This window comes from Primulina eburnea, chromosome 9 (genome assembly GCF_022965805.1).
Source record: "Primulina eburnea isolate SZY01 chromosome 9, ASM2296580v1, whole genome shotgun sequence".
In the NCBI taxonomy this organism is placed as follows: Eukaryota; Viridiplantae; Streptophyta; class Magnoliopsida; order Lamiales; family Gesneriaceae; genus Primulina; species Primulina eburnea.
In genome coordinates, this window is record NC_133109.1 from 3,760,407 (window position 1) to 3,781,835 (window position 21,429).

The following is a 21,429-nucleotide window of genomic DNA, read 5'->3' on the forward strand; positions in this document are numbered from 1 at the left end:
TTTGAAAAATGAGTAATTTATTCTAATTGCTATTAAATTATGTGACATACATGCTTAATATGATTTTATTGTCAATTTTCATGAAAATACATTTTTTAAAGGTTATTCAAGTGACAATCGAAGAACGGAGACCGGGGGCTGAAAAATGTGAAAAATGTTTTAATTTAATTATTTAATTTAGGAGAGTTGTTTTCTCTTATTTTTGGAATCAAGAATATTTTTTTTTAAGGTGATTTTATACGTCGGGAACAATTTTTATCGGTGTTGGATTTTTTTAACAGTCCGGCTATTTAATTCACTAATTAATTTTTTTTATGAAAACTTTTTTTAGCCTAGCTTGCACTAGTGGGCTTAATTAAATTAAGTAGGCCTTAAGTCTAATTATTGAGATTGGTTAGAATATAAACAAGATTAAACCTAAACCTAGACTCACGCACACTCACTTTCACGCCGCACGAGAGTTTTAACAAAAGCAAAAATCCTCTCCTCGGCGCAGCAACAAGCTTCGGCCGTGAGGAGATTGGCTTCTTTTCTTCAAAGTTTTGATAGTTGCAAGCCTCGGTTCTCTCCGTTCTTCGTCGTCGTCGGTATATCGTGCGTTTATTACGCAAAGGCACGCCAATATCTTCCTTTTTCTCATCCAACACATCATATATTGATTCATTAAATGCATGTGTAAAGATCATGAAGTTTTATTACGGTTTATACGTATTCGTGTTACGATCTAACGTTTTCTTGTGTCGATTCATGTTTTGCACGTTTAGGGGGCTGCCATGATGTTACGAAAGGTTTATGTAAAGCTTTTTAAAAAAAAAACGAAGCCACATCCACTCCCTATACTCGGCAGAAGCCATCGAAAATCAGGAACACAACATGTGCAGGCTGCCGTCTTGGTGTGTAACGATCGGGTCTCACGTTTCGGGGTGGGGCTTGGACTCGGCTTGGACCAGGACACAGCCAAGGGTAGTCATGAGTCGGGGTGAGAGTCCTAGCCATGCTAGGACTCGAACCAAGGGCTCGGGAAAGAGTCCTAGCGCTGCTAGGAATCCACCCGAGGGCCCTGCACAGACTTGTGCAGGGTTCGCGCCTCCTTCAGGCGTGTCAGGCTTGGTGCGTGGGGCACGGGCTGCGCAAGGGGGTTCACTAGGGTCCTAAGAAAGGGTTCATGGGCTGGGTTTGATCCGTAATGCATCGGCTGGGCTCCTGCGAGCACGAACATGGAAATCATGTCATGAGTGCTTCTCGGCCAGCACATGCAGAACCTTGAGGGACTTCGATTTTGACTTTGGGCTTGAGTTTTTAAGGGTTTGAGTGTCCAGTTGGTAAATTTAGGATGTTGGCCAAGTTTTGGTTCCATATGGTTCGGGGCTAACTCGATAAAATTAGGAGATGGCTCGGGGTCGAAGTTTAGGTGTCAAAATGAGCTTTAAAAATAAAGAAAATTTGGAAAACGGCTCACGGGGGTCGAGTCGTGATCCATAAGGGCTAAAATAATATAAAAGGACTAAATTTAGAATTTAGGAATTTTATATTAAAGTTTGGTATTTTTCGGGATTAAAACACCGTTAAAATAACTATTAAAAGATAAATTGAAAAGTCTAAGTTTTAAGCCAAATAAAATTACGAGAAAATTTTTATAAGCTTAAATTTTTATTTGGGACATCTTTGAGTCACGAAATCAAGAAAAAAGTCGATTTTGTAAAAAGTCGAGTCCAGGGGTAAAACGGTCTTTTTACACAAAAATTTAGTAGAGGTCGTGGCAGTGCCCTAAATGCAGTTTTTATGATATTATGTGCATTTTTAAATGCTTATGAATTGTTTATGATTTATTTATGATTTATTTTAAATGTCCATGAAATTTTATAATTAAAATCGACATTTAAAATACATGGTGCATGCTTGGTTTCAAAGGAAAATATATTCATGCATAATTTTATAAGGTGATGAAAACATGAAAATATTGATGAAAGTGAAGTAATTGTGACTATGAGGAATTCAGGATTTGAGGTTATGATCAAGATTAGGCCAAGGCTCAGTTGACGATCTTGTGTCACTGATGTCCCCGCCGCCCAGTACTGTGGTTTCAAGTAGATGGTACCATCGTCATGTCATGTCATGTCACGTCAGGAAAGTCACAATTAGCGATCTGAATTCAATCAAGAAAATATAATATTACGATCATGAAAGGAATCACGTCATGTTATCACGTCATGTTATTATATCATGTTATCATGTCACGTTATGATCAAGGAAAAGGTAAAGGTTCAGGTCACGTCATGCATATCACGAAAATTTTATTTTAAGTACAAGTAATTTCACTGCTGCATGTGATTTTATACATGTTACTCGTTACAAAGATTTGGTGTGTTGAGTCTTTAGACTCACTAGGTGTGATGGATGCAGGTGAGGTTGAGGGAGGACTTGACGTATGAGATGACTGGACTGAAGGTGCACACAACCCGAGGACCAGCGCTTCTACTATTTCCGCACTCATGATTATGATTACGTTTTCACGTTAAAAGATTTTTTTAAAACCATTTATTTATGCTTTAGAGTGGTTTTGGAGAGGAAAATACGTTTCACGATTATTGCTTTTTAGGTTTGGTAACTCATGCGATTATTTTATTTTATGGCGATTGCAATTGATTTTTAAATACTAGCTAGCGAATGTTCTAGATAATGGACAAAAATATTTTATTAAAATATTTTTACGAGGACCGAAATTTAAAAAAAAAAAAATTCTAGTACATTTTAAACACAAGAACATGGGACGTTTCAGTTGGTATCAGAGCAAAGGTCCCGTAAAGGGTTGTGCCACCATTAGCGCCAGAAAGATCAGTCGTCAAGCCTCAAGTTTGTAAGTTTTACATGCTCTACATGATTCAGTATGATGTTACCTGCATGATTATGTGAATGATATGCTTACACCACATGTTTACGAGTTTTATGATTATATATGCCTTATATGCTTAAGGTTGCTAAATGAATCACGATATGTCACATGATTAGAAAACATAGATTTAATTGCATGTTGGTTACGATAGATTTTGGTAAAACGTTCAGATAAAATGCCTCCACGTCGTGCCCCTGCCAGTGGAAACCAAGAGGAAAACAGCGTTAACCATCAAGGAAATAACCAAGGGAATGGACCACCACCACCAGATGCTGCTACTCGAGCTCTTGAGGGAATGGCTCGTTTATTTGAGCAACAATTACAGCAGCAGCAGTTGCAGCAGCAGCAGCTGCAGTTGCAGTTACAGCAGTTACAGCAGCAGGCCCAGCAGGTTCCCAGGCCAGCGCAGGATATTTATGATCAACTCCGGAGGCTAGGGCCAAAGGAATTTTCTGGCACCACTGATCCATTTGCTGCTGAGAGCTGGATACGTTCTTTGGAGGTACATTTTCGCTATCTGAATATGGGTGATGCCGACCGTGTGAGGTGCACCACCTACTTGTTAAGGGATGATGCTTCACTGTGGTGGGAAGGGGTCGAGCATGGTGTTAACCTTGCTACTATTACTTAGCCTCAATTCAAAGACATTTTCTATGAGAAGTATTTTACGGCGGATGCTAGAGGCCGACTGAAGAGAGAGTTTATGAGCCTCCGTCAGGGAGACTTGTCTGTTGCAGATTATGTGAAGAAATTCGATCGGGGTTGTCACTTTGTACCCCTTATTGCTAGAGACCCAGCAGAAAAGCTTAGGCACTTTATGGATGTTCTCCGCCCTACTCTGCGTAACAATGTTATGATGATGAATCCAGTGGATTATGCTGCTGCCACTGCATATGCCTTCAGGTCTGAGCAATCTTTGAGGGAGATTGATTTTGAAATTCAGCGTAAAAGGCAACAGCACAATAATAACAGTCAGCCAAACAAGAGGCAGAATTCAGGTCCATCTAGACCTCAAGGGCCTCAAAAGCCCCAGGGTCAAAACAGGAATCGAGGACAGCAGAGGCCACAAAATCAAGGAGCACCACCGCCTGCTGAGAGGCCACTGTGCAAGGAATGTAACCGACCGCATGCGGGCAAGTGTGAATGGGGTTCTTACAAGTGTTTCTATTGCAAAGAGAGTGGGCACAAGGCTATTGATTGCCCAAAGAAGAAGGCACCTACAGCAGGACGAGTTTATGTTATGAATGCTGAAGAAGCAGAGGAAGAGGCAGACACTACTCTTATCACAGGTAACCTAGTAATTTAACATTTTATATTGCCTATTCTTGCATGAAATGTTAAATTGGTTACTAGAGTTGTTTGGGGAAGCAAGACTTAACTTAGTGGAACTTAGGTTGCATGTTCTATTTAGATGGATTTAAGTTATAATTTTTATGCAATTTCCGATTTTAGAGGGTTGATTGTGCAAATTCAAAAACTTAAGGACTAGGATGTGATTTCCGAAAATTTTTAAAGGATTAAATTGAATTAATTCGAAATTAAGGGCCAATTTGCAATTATTCAAAATTGGGGGACTAGAACGCATGAAATTCGAAAATGTAAGGGCTAAAATACAATTTTCATGAAATGCTTAAGCTCAACATGTAATCTTTTTATGAATTTGGGAAATTAATGATAGTAAAATCCTTAAGCCTCAACTCGAAAAGATTTAAAAGACATCTTTCACCGCAGGGAGGATCATCATTCTAGGTGTAGCTACCTATGCATTGCTAGATTCAGGAGCTACACATTCCTTCATATCTGAAACCTTCGTCAAAAGACTGAATATTACTCCTCAAGATATGGGTTTGGGTTTCAAAGTTTCGATTCCATCCGGTGAACAGATGCTCACGTCAAAAATTGTCAAGGGTCTGGAGCTTCGTTTATTCAAAGATGTAGTTCGGGCAGATCTCATTGTGCTTCCTATGCCCGAATTCGATATTATACTTGGGATGGATTGGTTATCAGTGAATGGAGCTTCGATTGATTTCAGGCAGCGATCAGTGTCTATCCGACCGCCTAGTGGTAAACCTTTTGTGTTTGAGGCGGCGAGGAACAAGCAAATGCCGCACATCATCTCTTGTCTTTGTGCGAGGAAGCTTATTAAGCGTGGATGCTCAGCTTATCTAGCATGCGTTACTACTGCTCAGGAGTCTATCAGTCAGAAGTTAGAGGATGTTGCCATTGTGAGGGATTTTACTAGCGTCTTCCCTGAGGACGTTTCCGGCGTTCCGCCCGATCGTGAGGTGGAATTCTCTATTGATCTAGTGTCGGGCACGGTTCCTATATCAAAAGCACCCTATCGTCTAGCACCTGTAGAAATGAAAGAATTAAAAGATCAGATACAAGACTTGTTAGACAAGGGTTTCATTCGCCCTAGTTACTCTCCCTGGGGCGCACCGGTATTGTTTGTGAAAAAGAAAGATGGTAGTATGCGTCTGTGCATCGATTATCGAGAGCTCAATAGGGTCACTATCAAAAACAAGTATCCACTGCCAAGAATCGAGGATTTATTTGACCAGCTGCAAGGAGCATCGATTTTCTCTAAGATTGATCTGCGTTCGGGATACCATCAGTTGAAAGTGAAAGAAGCAGATGTCCATAAGACAGCATTCAGAACTAGATATGGGCACTATGAGTTTATGGTCATGCCATTCGGGTTGACCAATGCGCCAGCGATCTTCATGGATCTCATGAATCGCGTATTTCAGCCGTATCTGGATCAGTTTATTATTGTCTTCATCGACGACATATTGATCTATTCCAAGAGCAGAGAGGAGCATAGCCGCCATCTGAGAACCGCACTGCAAGTACTGTTAGACAGGAAGCTTTTGCTAAATTCAGTAAGTGCGAGTTTTGGCTCGACAGAGTGGCGTTTTTAGGCCACATCATTTCCAGCAGTGGAGTGGAAGTTGATCCAAGTAAGGTGGAGGCAGTGAAAGAATGGCCAGTGCCGAAGAGTGTCACCGAGATTCGCAGTTTCTTGGGACTAGCTGGCTATTACCGCAAGTTTATTCAGGGGTTCTCATCTATAGCGGTACCCATGACCGCCTTGACAAAGAAGAATGCAAAGTTTGTATGGGGACCCAAGTGTCAAGACAGTTTTGACAAGTTGAAGCAAGCCTTGATATCCGCGCCAGTGTTATCTATGCCATCGGGGCAAGGGGAGTATGTTCTTTACACCGACGCTTCTAAGCTTGGTTTGGGTGCAGTTCTGATGCAAAACGACCGAGTTATTGCCTATGCATCGCGACAGTTGAAGATTCATGAAAAGAACTACCCTACGCATGATCTTGAGCTTGCAGCAGTAGTCTTCGCACTGAAAATTTGGAGACACTACCTTTATGGGGAGAAGTGCAAGATATTTACTGATCATAAGAGTTTGAAGTACTTCTTCACCCAAAAGGAGTTGAACATGAGACAGCGCAGATGGCTCGAGTTAGTGAAGGATTATGATTGTGAGATTAGCTACCATCCGGGAAAAGCTAATGTTGTGGCAGATGCATTGAGTAGAAAAGCGGCAGTTATTACTCATTTATCTCTTCAGAGACCGTTGCAGTCCGAGATACAGCGGTTTGAGCTCACAGTTTATGCTAGGGGCGGGGCCCCTAATCTTGCCACACTCTCAGTACAGTCGACTTTGAGGGATAGAATCCGAGAGAGTCAGTCCACTGATGAACAGTTGCAAAAGTGGAGAGCTAGAGATGAGGCCAAGGGCCGGGACTTGTATTTAGTAGTGGATGGTTTAGTTCGTTATCGAGATCGTTTATGGGTTCCTAGCGACAATTCTTTGCGAGAGCTAATTATGAAGGAAGCCCATGACTCGCCATACTCCATTCATCCAGGAACTACGAAAATGTTCAAGGACTTGCAGTTGTTATATTGGTGTCCAGGGATGAAAAGGGACATCTTGAGGTTTGTATCCGAGTGTTTGACTTGTCAGCAATTCAAGGCAGAGCATCAGCGACCGGCAGGGAAATTGAAACCACTCCCTATTCCCGAGTGGAAATGGGAAAACATCACTATGGACTTTGTAGTGGGACTGCCGAAGACTGTTAAGGGTTTGAATGCCATTTGGGTGATAGTTGATCGTCTTACGAAATCAGCTCATTTTCTGCCTATTAAGACGACATTCACCATGGTTCAGTTTACAAAGTTGTATATTCGGGAGGTAGTTCGCCTGCATGGGATTCCAGTTTCTATTGTTTCTGACAGGGATCCGAGATTCACGTCCTCTTTCTGGAAAAGTCTGCATGCAGCGATGAGGACCAAGCTACTGTTCAGTACAGCGTTCCACCCTCAAACCGATGGTCAGTCGGAGAGAGTTATTCAGACTTTGGAGGACCTTCTGCGAGCTTGTGTTATCGATTTCCAAGGCAGTTGGGAACCGAGGTTACCTCTAGTGGAGTTCGCCTACAATAACAGCTTCCAATCATCAATTGGGATGGCTCCTTTTGAGGCACTCTATGGAAGGAGATGTAGATCTCCTATTCATTGGGACGAGGTTGGAGAAAGAAGGGTTCTTGGTCCGGATGTTATTGAAGAGACAGCGGAGTTGGTAGTCAAAATTCGTGAGAGAATGAAGACTGCACAAAGCCGACAGAAGAGTTATGCGGACAAAAGGCGAAGGGACTTAGAGTTTGCAGTGGGCGACCACGTATTCGTGAAAATAGCACCTATGAAGGGTGTTATGCGCTTTGGCAGGAAAGGCAAGCTTATTCCAAGGTTTATAGGTCCGTTTGAGATATTGGAGAGGATTGGGACACTAGCCTATAGAGTGGCGTTGCCACCAGCACTTTCAGGAGTTCACAACTTGTTCCATGTTTCTATGCTTCGAAAGTACATGTCTAACCCATCACATGTACTTAATTATGAGCCTCTTCAATTAACTCCTCATATGACATACGAGGAAAGACCTGTCCAGATCTTAGCGCGGCAAGAGAGAAGACTGCGTAATAAAGTCATTCCAATGGTCAAGGTCAAGTGGCTGAATCACTCGGAAGAGGAAGCTACTTGGGAAACCGAGAGAGACTTGTTGAGTCGCTACCCGGAATTGTTCGGTAAGTCCTAATTTCGAGGACGAAATTTTATTTAAGGGGGGAGGAATTGTGAGGTCCAAAATTAAGTCGACGTAATCCAACTGCATGCAAATCTAGAAATTTTGAAAAATGAGTAATTTATTCTAATTGCTATTAAATTATGTGACATACATGCTTAATATGATTTTATTGTCAATTTTCATGAAAATACATTTTTTAAAGGTCATTCAAGTGATGATCGAAAAACGGAGACCGGGGGCTGAAAAATGTGAAAAATGTTTTAATTAAATAATTAATTTAATTATTTAATTTAGGAGAGTTGTTTTCTCTTATTTTTGGAATCAAGAATATTTTTTTTTAAGGTGATTTTATACGCCGGGACCAATTTTTATCGGTGTTGGATTTTTTTAACAGTCCGGCTATTTAATTCACTAATTATTTTTTTTTATCAAAACTTTTTTTAGCCTAGCTTGCACTAGTGGGCTTAATTAAATTAAGTAGGCCTTAAGTCTAATTATTGAGATTGGTTAGCATATAAACAAGATTAAACCTAAACCTAGACTCACGCACACTCACTTTCACGCCGCACGAGAGTTTTAACAAAATCAAAAATCCTCTCCTCGGCGCAGCAACAAGCTTCGGCCGTGAGGAGATTGGCTTCTTTTCTTCAAAGTTTTGATAGTTGCAAGCCTCGGTTCTCTCCGTTCTTCGTCGTCGTCGGTATATCATGCGTTTATTACGCAAAGGCACGCCAATATCTTCCTTTTTCTCATCCAACACATCATATATCGATTCATTAAATGCATGTGTAAAGATCATGAAGTTTTATTACGGTTTTTACGTATTCGTGTTACGATCTAACGTTTTCTTGTGTCGATTCATGTTTTGCACGTTTAGGGGGCTGCCATGATGTTACGAAAGGTTTATGTAAAGCTTTTTAAAAAAAAACGAAGCCACATCCACTCCCTATACTCGGCAGAAGCCATCGAAAATCAGGAACACAACATGTGCAGGCTGCCGTCTTGGTGTGTAACGATCGGGTCTCACGTTTCGGGGTGGGGCTTGGACTCGGCTTGGACCAGGACACAACCAAGGGTAGTCATGAGTCGGGGTGAGAGTCCTAGCCATGCTAGGAATCGAACCAAGGGCTCGGGAAAGAGTCCTAGCGCTGCTAGGACTCCACCCGAGGGCCCTGCACAGACTTGTGCAGGGTTCGCGCCTCCTTCAGGCGTGGCACGCTTGGTGCGTGGGGCACGGGCTGTGCAAGGGGGTTCACTAGGGTCCTAAGAAAGGGTTCATGGGCTGGGTTTGATCCGTAATGCATCGGCTGGGCTCCTGCGAGCACGAACATGGAAATCATGTCATGAGTGCTTCTCAGCCAGCACATGCAGAACCTTGAGGGACTTCGATTTTGACTTTGGGCTTGAGTTTTTAAGGGTTTGAGTGTCGAGTAGGTAAATTTAGGATGTTGGCCAAGTTTCGGTTTGATATGGTTCGGGGCTAACTCGATAAAATTAGGAGATGGCTCGGGGTCGAAGTTTAGGTGTCAAAATGAGCTTTATAAATAAAGAAAATTTGGAAAACGGCTCACGGGGGTCGAGTCGTGATCCATAAGGGCTAAAATAATATAAAAGGACTAAATTTAGAATTTAGGAATTTTATATTAAAGTTTGGTATTTTTCGGGATTAAAACACCGTTAAAATAACTATTAAAAGATAAATTGAAAAGTCTAAGTTTTAAGCCAAATAAAATTACGAGAAAATTCTTATAAGCTTAAATTTTTATTTGGGACATGTTAGAGTCACGAAATCAAGAAAAAAGTCGATTTTGTAAAAAGTCGAGTCCAGGGGTAAAACGGTCTTTTTACACAAAAATTTAGTAGAGGTCATGGCAGTGCCCTAAATGCAGTTTTTATGATATTATGTGCATTTTTAAATGCTTATGAATTGTTCATGATTTATTTATGATTTATTTTAAATGTCCATGAAATTTTATAATTAAAATTGACATTTAAAATACATGGTGCATGCTTGGTTTCAAAGGAAAATATATTCATGCATAATTTTATAAGGTGATGAAAACATGAAAATATTGATGAAAGTGAAGTAATTGTGACTATGAGGAATTCAGGATTTGAGGTTATGATCAAGATTAGGCCAAGGCTCAGTTGACGATCTTGTGTCACTGATGTCCCCGCCGCCCAGTACTGTGGTTTCAAGTAGATGGTACCATCGTCATGTCATGTCATGTCACGTCAGGAAAGTCACAATTAGCGATCTGAATTCAATCAAGAAAATATAATATTACGATCATGAAAGGAATCACGTCATGTTATTATATCATGTTATCATGTCACGTTATGATCAAGGAAAAGGTAAAGGTTCAGGTCACGTCATGCATATCACGAAAATGTTATTTTAATTACAAGTAATTTCACTGCTGCATGTGATTTTATACCTGTTACTCGTTACAAAGATTTGGTGTGTTGAGTCTTTAGACTCACTAGGTGTGATGGATGCAGGTGAGGTTGAGGGAGGACTTGACGTATGAGATGACTGGACTGAATGTGCACACAACCCGAGGACCAGCGCTTCTACTATTTCCGCACTCATAATTATGATTACGTTTTCACGTTAAAAGATTTTTTTTTAAAACCATTTATTTATGCTTTAGAGTGGTTTTGGAGAGGAAAATACGTTTCACGATTATTGCTTTTTAGGTTTGGTAACTCATGCGATTATTTTATTTTATGGAGATTGCAATTGATTTTTAAATACTAGCTAGCGAATGTTCTAGATCATGGACAAAAATATTTTATTAAAATATTTTTACGAGGACCGAAATTTAAAAAAAAAAAAAAATTCTAGTACATTTTAAACACAAGAACATGGGATGTTTCACCAATCTTGTTGGATTACCAGAGATCAGGGCTCAGTTGGAGACGATTGTGGAGATCATACTCGACGCGGAGAAGCATGAGAGTTGTGGGTTTACGGTTATACCCCCGAAACCTTTTCATATGGTGTTCGTTGGGAACAATGGAACAGGTACAGCTCCAAACACCCTGTAATAGCATCGAATTTGTATATTAGGATTTAATTTCTGGATGGTCTTATTTTTAGGAAATAAATTGAAGGAATTGGGTTCCAGGGTGTGGTTAGACGATTAAATTTGGGATTGAAAATAATTAATATTCATGGATTCCTCTAATTGTAGTCTTTGGATAGTATCTGTTTTTAATGGAGTCATAGTGAAATTTATTGTTGTATTATTTGAATACGCCTTGTCTGGTCATTGGCACAGCACGCTGCAGATATCTCAGCCTTATTAGCAACTGCCCACTACAAAAAAACGGAAGGGGTAGCGACGGTTTTTAATAAAACTGTCGCCTACCAAATTCAGCGACGGTTTAGTACTAAACCGTCGCTATTATAGCGACAGTTCTAATAAAACCGTCTCTATATTGACGACAGTTATTCAAACACCGTCGCTAATATTACGACAGTTCCACAAACCCGTCGCCATTTTGTGCGACGAGTAATAAACCCGTCGCCTAGTAAATTAAGCTACGGTTTATTAAAACCGTCGCCTACAAATTTAAGCTACGGTTTTAATAAACCCGTCGCAATACAACGACGGTTTAGAAAACCGTCGCCATAATAGCGACAGCTTAGCAGAAACCGTCGCCATAATAGCGACGGCTAAGCTGAAACCGTCGCCGATCTAGATCCCCGACGGGTAGGTATAAACCGTCGCCGATCTAGATCGGCGACGGTTATTTAAAAAACGTCGGCATAATAGCGACGATTGTTTTGATTTGTCGCCATATAGCGACAGTTTTGGGAAACACCGTCGCTATATACCGACGGTTTTGGCAAAAACCGTCGCTATAAAGCGACGGTTTAGTAAAAACCGTCGCTATGATTCTATATATACCGAGCTTCGCGAACATTTTCTTAAACGATTTTCACCTATCTCTGGTAGTAGCTATACTATATCAATTTTTTTGAAGTTTCGATTTTTTTAATTTGTACTAACGTTTTTTCGTATTTATTTCGTAGGTTTGCTCGTCGTTGCGATCTTCCAACATTACGTGAAGCTGCAAATTTTCGCGAAAATCAGGTTTTAAAGCTTTTTTTCTTACACAAAATTTAATACATAATTTTAATTCTTGCGTAGTAATTTTTAATTGCTTATATCAATCATATTCGGTACACATCTGTAGGTGTTTATCGAAAAACACCGTCGTTTATTAAGCGGCGGTTTTTTTAAAAAACTGCCGATTAATTTAGCGACGGATATGAGAAAGCTGTCGCCTTCCAAAATAGCGACGGATGTGAGCAATCCGTCTCCTACCAAAATAGCGACGGTTTTATATAAACCGTCGCTTACCAAAATAGCGACGGTATAATCAACCGTCGCTTTACGTAGCGACGGTGTTCTTCCACAAACCCGTCGCTAAAAAGCGACGGGAGTTATAAAACCGTCGTTTTTAGAAGGCGACGCAGGCTTTAACTACGGAACGCCAAAACGTCGTTAAAACCGTCGCTTAACCTAATTAGCGACAGTTTTAGCGACGGTTTGACCGTCGCTAATTTTAATTTTTTTTTGTAGTGGCCCTTGAGAAGTAAAGGGATGATTTACCTTCGTGTTTGAATGTTATGGTTGGTGGCTAAATGTAGCTTAAAGTTTAGGAATTTATATTTTCGTGGATGATATTCATGCACGTTGAATTCATGTTATAAATGTTGATTTGTAGCTCGAATCATTGGAAAATTATTTTATTTGGCTGGGGTATTACCCTCTTTCTGTGCGACAGAAATGCAAGGAAATCAAAAGGTTGATAATGCTTGTGTTTGTATTGAGTTCAAGTTTTGTTTCAAAATTCAGATTTTAAAGTTAGTGGTTTTGTCATCATAAGATGAAAGATGCAGGTGGAAGTGTATTAGTCGTGAACATTGATGAAGAAGATCCCATCAATTCTAAGACGGTGAATGATATCATGGCCTTAATGGATGAGGGCGAGACATCGGTTATATTTACTGGAACTTGCAAGGCCCTGAATCAGTACATGAAGTTTAATAACGAGCTGTACAAAAGATTCTCTGCACGGTTGCAATTTGACGACTTCACCTGCGAAGAACTTGCCATGATTATTCAGAAAAAAGCCAACATTAAAGGGGAGGACAGCCTAACAGATGGGTTTGAGTTGGATGCTTCATGCACCACCGACAACATAGCTGAATTAATCGCTGATGTTACTCCGGCAAATCTACGCAGCATGCTTAATGCTCATATTCTCGATCAGATGCTAATAGAATAAAAAAAGATACATTTAGAGAGTGGATTTGGACAAAACCCAGGTGAAAGTATAATCTCTTTGACGGATTTAGCTCTCGGTATACAGAACGGGGCTCAGATCTATATGAAGTTGCTAAACTTATGATTTTGCTTTAAGAAAATCTAGAATGCTAGAAGTTTGTAAAAATCAGACTTGATACCGTCGAGTATTACTATTCTTCGACGAACTCAGCTAACGTAACCAATTTATTGCAAATGCTAGTGCCATTTTCCAACACCAGTTTGGATTTGTTTCAGTATGCATAGCTCTTTCTCGATGTTAAATATAAGTATCGTTCAAGGGACGACTTTGATGAGAGGGGTTCCCTCAAAGAAAAAATTTCTACATGGTTACATCGAGGAATATTTACAAAAAGAGATTGGATATTTTTTAACCCATATATAATTGCATACATGGTCGACTACAAGTCTAGAAGCTAATTTGTCCACAAGAATAAAATCATATTATTAATGGTTAAGATTTTCTGGATATATTAAAACGTTTAGCTTCTGTTATTTCAATTTCATGTACTCAAATTTTTGGGACACGTGACCAGATGTTATAATTATGAATTCTACAAGTTTACGTTTATTGATATGTGCTTTGGTTGCAAAAAAAGAATTGGTTTGGTTTTAAAAACTTTCACCATCTGATTTTCCTATCGATAATATAAAAACAAAAAAGTAGGGCTCTTGTGAGACAGTTTCACGAATCTTTATCTGTGACAAGAGTCAAACATACCGATATTCACAATAAAAAATAATATTCTTAGCATAAAAGTAATAATTTTTCATTGATGACCCAAATAAAAGATACATCTCACAAAATACGACCCGTGAGTAGGGATGACAATGGTCCGGGGCGGGGGCGGGTTTGCAGTCTCCATCCCCATCCCAATCCCCGCTTTTTCGGGTTCGGGGAATCCCCAAACCCGAAACTTCGGGGATTAACATCCCATCCCATCCCCGTCCCCATCCCCGTTTCAAAAATATTAATATGGTAAGATGACGACGGATTCAGAGATTTTCTTAAACAAAAAATTATTATTAGAGATAATTTTAATATTAATATCGATATCAATATTAATAATAATAATATTATTAATATTTTAAAAAATAATAATATTATTATATGATTAATACTAATAATACTATTATTTTATTATTGATAATATATTTTCAGGGCGTGTTCAGAGATTTCGGAGATGAGGATAGTAATCTCATACCCGCCCCGAACTACATCGGAGATTTTTTTAAATCCCCGAACCCGAACTCAAACTCGAAAAAATCGGAGATCCCCATCCCCGTTTCGGGTTTTCTCCGCGAGACCCCAAACCTATGGGAAAAATTGTCATCCCTATCCGTGAATCGTCTCACACAAGTTTTTGCGAAAACAAAATTGGAAATTTCTTAAAAAACGAAAAAAAAAACTACACACATGATGTAACTATAATACCCCTCGTTTTGTCCTATATTACCCCCCACAAAAGGAATCTCATACAAAATCTAATTTTTAAATGGGAATATTTAACGGCCGGGCCCATGAAACGACGTCACCTCTCTCCCTTTCCCTGCTTAGACAGCACGTTTTGCTGTCCAAGAAGATACTCCCGGTACTCTGCTTCGGTGCTGGTCTCCAGGAATCTGATACTATTCCATGTCTTCGCCGCCGTTTTCTCTTGCGATTTCACCTCTCAGTCCTACGAAGCCGGAGAGCGGGATTCCTGTCTCTGCGGGCGCTGATGTGACTTCGCAGCGCCCGACTAACGGCACGACATTGGTGGCACTGGGTGTGGGGATAGGGATAGGCGGAGCAATCGTGCTGGTTTTCGTGGGTATTTTCGTCATTTGGTATAGGAGGAGGAGGAGGCGCCATGGGTTGAACGGGTTTGCTTATGCTTCTCAGGGGCCGAAAGGTAATTGTGTGATTATGTTTGGAAGCAGTATGTTTTTGGCTGCCTGTGTAATCTGTATGTATTATATTATTGGTTCATTTTTTTTTTTTGTATTTGCTCACTGTTGTCTGACTTGATGAAGACAAACGATTCTTTGTTGCATGTGTACATTTTTAATTGAATATTGAGTTAGTCAACTAACAACATTGGCTCACTCTTCTTGTAATTTGCAAGATTTAATTTTTTAGAAAATGCATGCATTTTTCTACTTCTTCAGTGATTATAAGAATTGAACTATTACTCCACTAACAATCATTTTTCAAATAATTGAACTAACTTAGAATTGAACATGTGACGTTGGTCTGGTACCAAGTGTCTCCGGTGTATCGAAATATGAGTGTTTGATCAAGAATTTGGTATATTTTGGTGAATAACAAATAATTAAGGCAAAACTGATTTGAGATAAACTGGTCTAGTCGAACAAAACTGATACGTTCCTAAACTAAAATAGTCAGCTCTTCTCTTTCAGCTCAATGATTTCAGTTTACCCAGAACCAGTTTACACCAGCAGACTAAACCGATGTCTAAATCAAGCCGTCTGAACAAAAATGATTGAAATAGTGTACGACTGTCAGAAAATGTTGCCATGGACTAAAAATAAACCAACATACATTTTCTTTTTAAACGGATCTATATTTCAGAAATGTATACATAGAGAAAGAATTCTACTCAACACATCTGATCGATAAACTACTGAAAAGTTTAATTGTTCAAGCCTTCAAGGCTTTCACATATATGAGCGAAACTGATTCAGTCTAGCACATCTTACCAAAGAATTATATCTGATCATTTAAGGATCATTTAGTGCTAAGTTAGTATTGTTATTCACTGCATTTGTATAGCAGTTCGTAGACTGTCTATAATCAGTTGAGATATACTAAGAGTTCCAGTTGATCAGTGTTTAATACCAAACTGAATCGGGATTTTGCAAACTAGTTGTATTATACAAAGTCTTCTAGTGCGTACCTTCCAAAAGGAAGAAGGGGTAACATAGGAGCTTCAGTTCTCCGAACATCCAGAAACAAACCTTGCGTATCTTACATTTCAGTTTACCCACACGACTCATTCTATGATCTGTTCTAATCTGTCAGTTTAACTTCTTTCCGCATTTATATGTTAGCTAACTGACATAGACATTTTGAGAATACTTGATTTAGTAGTCAACCCATCTAAGTTAACCAAATAGAAGTACAAATTGTGTCTAGTGTTTATTCAACTTCCCTTCTAAACACTTGACCGATCCTACAATGAGACTTTAGCTTTTATGTTGAAATAAGTCAGTTGCCCGACCAACCAGAAGGCATAACTTTTGTTGCAGGCTTGAAGCAGGCCAGTAGTTTCTTTTTTTATTCTAAATGCTAGTTTTGTATGCTTCTAATTTTTTAAGAATTTCTCTACTTCATACAAAACCTTAAGTAAGGACGATGTTGATGCACATTCTGAAATTTGCCTATTGTACCTCTCTTTGCTTCCAAGTGATCATCATATAAAGGTACAATCTCAGATATAGAACCAGTATAATGGAGCCAACAGCGGAGAGACATCGCATCCTAATGCTCTGACTATCTTAGATAATTAGGAGACGATTGTCAATAGAATGGACTTGATGAAATCAATTTTTCTGAAGATGCTATTGATAAATGTTTATATTATTAGAGAATTCTGAATGAACACCATATTAGCTGTTAGTAATGTCGATTTTTGGTGCTTCTTGATGGAACTGATTACTGTTTCTTTCTAACTGTGAGCCCGAACAGGGGCCATCTGCCATTTCGGTTTTGGATTCACTGTTCGGTTCCAGTTCCTAGAAGTGATAAGCCGGAACTGAGGCCATGTTAAATTAATTATTTATAATATTTTTATATACATAAATTTTATTAGTTTGATGAACTTACAAGGCGCATTGCATTTTTTATTTTAATCACTATCCCAAAAAATTAAAAACATGAACTTGGACTGAAATAAGTTCGAGCCATTATCACAATGTCAAAACTTGAACCAAACAAGGTTCGCATTTTGTTCGATCATTCATTGGAACTGAAATTACCAGTTGTAGAATCATGGTGAGGCCTACTTCTTGAGACATTTGGAGTTGATTGTGATCATGGCTTCCTTAAGGGAAACCCTAAGGAAAAAATCTATGTAAAATTTTCCTTGAAGTTGTGTTCTTGATGCTTTAGTTGATGACACCATTAAATTACGTTTATAAACCTTGTCCGAGTCCATTTGAAGCATAACAGGATTTTAATCTTCTTTTGAGTTTCTTGCTTACAGTTGCTGAAATCGATCTAATATACCTGTTTTTTTCTCTTTACAGATGACTCCTATTGTGGTCCACAGCATAAGTGGCAAGAGCCTGCTCCTCTACCAACTAGTAGCATTGCCAGAGCAATGCAAAAGTCCACTTCTCTACCGGGTTTATCAAATTCTCATTTATCTTCAGTGGATGGATCTACTCCACCACTACCTTCATTTGGTAGCAGCCTGAACTCGGAGAAGCTGCTTCCACCAGCTACCTCTGATATCAGTTCATCTTTGACAAAAACTACATTCACGTATGAAGAACTTGCATTTGCAACTGACGATTTCTCGGGGTTCAACCTCCTTGGTCAAGGTGGCTTTGGATATGTTCACAAGGGAGTGCTTTATGATGGGAAACAGGTAGCTATTAAGCAACTGAAAGTTGGGAGCGGTCAAGGGGAGCGGGAATTCCAGGCAGAGGTTGGAACTATAACCCGTGTTCATCACAAGCATCTAGTAGAACTGGTCGGATACTGCATTTCAGGGTCTCAGAGATTGTTGGTGTATGAATATGTTCCATATGGTACCTTGGAGTTTCATTTACATTGTAAGCCCGCATGGAATTTAGATTTATACTTCCATAGTTGGTTGCTGTAGTATGATGTCAGTCCGGCTACATAATTGGTAAAAATGCATGTATGAAGTTGCATAATTGTTGAGGAGAACTCGTGTTCAATGACATTCATTTTTCAGGACTATGTCATTAATAGCTTCATTGCGGATCTGCCGTCTATTGATTTGTTAGAAAGTAAGCATGAACCGATAATTTTTCACCTGTTGGGCTTGATATTCTTTTAATGTCACGAGTCTCTTTCTTCGAGGATGAATTGTCATGTCAGTGCCTCCCTTAGTTGAGGCAGAGATTGCATTCTCATTTACACCATCAGAAATATATGAAATGGTCTTGGTTAATGTTTAGTGTTTCCATTCCATTGATTTATTGTTCTTGTTTTTTTTTTTCATTTCTGATTTTAACTTGAATGTTTTATAAAACAATTGTTTTGCTTGGCGATGTTACTTTCTCAAACTTAAGGGGCCAAACATCACGATTGTGATTGGTTATTCTTCATGTATTGCTCCTTCAAGTTCTAGTCCTTCATTGAATTCTCACCACAGAGACCAACATTCAGGAAAGGGGAACTCTCCCATGAAGTGGGAAACTAGAATGAAAATTGCTTTAGGATCTGCAAAAGGATTGGCATATTTGCACGAGGACTGTGAGTATTTTCCTGCACGATCTTGTTTCCAATTGTTTTGTGTAACTAAGCTATTGCTATTTTGTATGTTTTCTCACTTCTAACTTAGCTTATACATGCAGGTAAACCCAAGATTATACATCGTGATATTAAATCTTCTAACATTCTTCTTGATGAGAATTTTGAGCCAAAGGCATGTAATATCTGTAGTATGAATCAATATTTCTTGCATTACTCTTTGATTCTGATTGTTACTTTCGTTTATGTTTATTTGATTCACCATTTTTAGGTGAATAAATTGCTTTTATGATCACATACCAGGTTGCAGATTTCGGGCTTGCCAGGTTTTATTCTGATACCGATACTCATGTCTCTACTCGAGTAATGGGAACTTTTGGGTAAATCTACAGCAAATTCGCTTTTCTTTCCCTCTTTTTGGTCGCTCCGATTCTTGCACTGTACAATTTTGAATTGCTGATTTACAAAATTTATTTCGACTTTAGATGTAATCTCATTTTATCGTATACCAGGTTACTATCATAATATCTGATCTTGGTTTTGCACTTGCATCTCATTATTTGCAGCTATTTAGCGCCGGAATATGCTCTTACAGGAAAGCTGACTGATAAATCGGATGTCTTTTCATTTGGTGTCGTGCTTTTGGAGTTGATAACAGGGCGCAGGCCAATTGATAAATCACAACATTATCTTGATGATAACATCATTGATTGGGTGAGGCATTATTCGATCCTACCAGTGATCATTAACATATCAAAAAATTTGTAAGGAAAGCCGGGATATAGAGAAACATTTATTTAAATGTAAAAGACGAATTTCAGAGTTATATGATTTGACTAAAATGGTATTCATCAAAGATAACGTATCAAAGAACCAAATGAAAGGCTCTACATGAAGTCAATAATGTTGCTTGGATCAGCTTGGACTATTAAACTCTTTCAATTGCCATTCCTTATAGCATTCAGTTCTCTTCTAACTTCTTTGTAGCCCTTCTCGATCGCCTTCATCTTTATAATATGATTTGTAATAAATGCAGGCAAGGCCTTTGCTAACACAAGCTTTGGTGGATAGCAACTTTGATATTGTTGCTGACCCTCGGTTGCAGAAGGATTATGACCCTATAGAGATGTCTCGAATAGTTGCATCTGCTTCTGTCTGTGACCGAAAATGAGTCAGGTAACCATCTGTTTTTTTATGTTCTTTATACTAGTTTTCCAGAAATAATTGTCTTAGTCACATCTTTATATTTGATTAATAATTTCAAAATCCGAGCCAGTCACAGCCTCAAGTGTCATTTCTGATACCTATGATGTGCGGCTACTTCTAAAAGTGGTCATATACCCTTGTCGTTCTGTGTCGGATACTTTCCAGATACAGATACAGATACTTGACGGATACATATTGCATAATTCTACAGGCTTGAATTGAAGAATAAATCAATTTATGAAATGTGGATACGAGCAAACACAATTAACGATCATGTTTTGCTGGAACCAGCATGGTTAATGGTCATATCTTACTGATACTGAAGAATGCAGCATAATCTGATACGCTCTGCATTCTCTAATCCTTCTCTAAATGTAGATAATCTGTGCTTTGGAAGGAAGTTTACCTCTGGATGACTTGAACTATGGCACACGACTTGGACCCAGCTCGGTACAAGATTCCCATTGTAGCTCAGATTATGATGCCTCTTATGACAGCACGCAATACAAAGAGGACTTGAGAAAATTCAGGAAACTGGCGTTCGAAAGCGTCGAACACAACCCGAGTGAGTGCAGTGGCCCGACTAGTGACTTTGGTCCTCAGCCCTCTGGCTCGAGTAGTGAAACTCTTGGAGGCGCTCAACAAACACAACATTGAGGGGTCAACTAATCAAGCTGGCCGGAAAAGGGGGAACAAAGAAAAGCTTGGATGCATTGTTTTTGGACATTGATTATCATTTCGCCATATGATGAACTTTGGTAAATTATTTTTTGATGATTTGTCATTTATTCCATATGCTCATGTTTATAATTAATTTGCATAAAGAAGATTGTGTTTTTAATCTCCGGTTGTCTAAAAAATTGATGCCTAATTCTTGTATATTTATTTGTAGAAATTTATTTTAGTTGATTTGGGATGTGTAGAGATGTAAAAATACATTAAGGATATGTCTTTACTTTTTCGGTTCTTTATATTTCTATTTTAAACTGTATTTGCATAATTGCATCTTAAAATTAATTTGATTTTTTTTTTTAAATTTCACTTGACGCATAATAGTACAATATGTTTTGATCAATGTAGTGGCAATAAGATTAGAAATTTAAATCTCTTTATAAACAGTTGAAGTCAAATTAATGTCCTTGTGCGTTCATGTCAAACTGGTCTTGACTCTTCTTTCTCGATATGTTCTTCAAACTTATCTGAGGAGGATAGAGTAAATGATGAGTGATATGATTGTCACTCAGTAAATGAGAGCAAACTTCGAATCTGAGGTATTATAATTGATATCAGAACCAACCTCTCTTAATTTGTACCGGTGTCATGTTGATAAGTGTGTGTTCATAAATGTAATATTGGTAAGCTTTTACGGTTTTAATATAAAAAACCTTTCACCCCAAATGTTCTCTATTCAAGCAAAACGTGACAACTTAGAAAAAATGAA

The 21,429-nt window shown here is 38.9% G+C and overlaps 1 long non-coding RNA gene and 1 pseudogene across 1 annotated transcript; both read left to right on the top strand.

Annotated features, from left to right (window-relative positions):
* Window positions 1–12,727: 12,727 nt before the first annotated feature.
* LOC140842169 (uncharacterized) lies at window positions 12,728–13,569 on the top strand. The gene is made up of 2 exons (XR_012120314.1): window positions 12,728–12,811; window positions 12,894–13,569. It is a non-coding gene; the product is annotated as an uncharacterized lncRNA (long non-coding RNA).
* A 1,268-nt stretch (window positions 13,570–14,837) lies between these two features.
* LOC140842170 (proline-rich receptor-like protein kinase PERK15) lies at window positions 14,838–20,897 on the top strand (annotated as a pseudogene).
* Window positions 20,898–21,429: the final 532 nt, after the last annotated feature.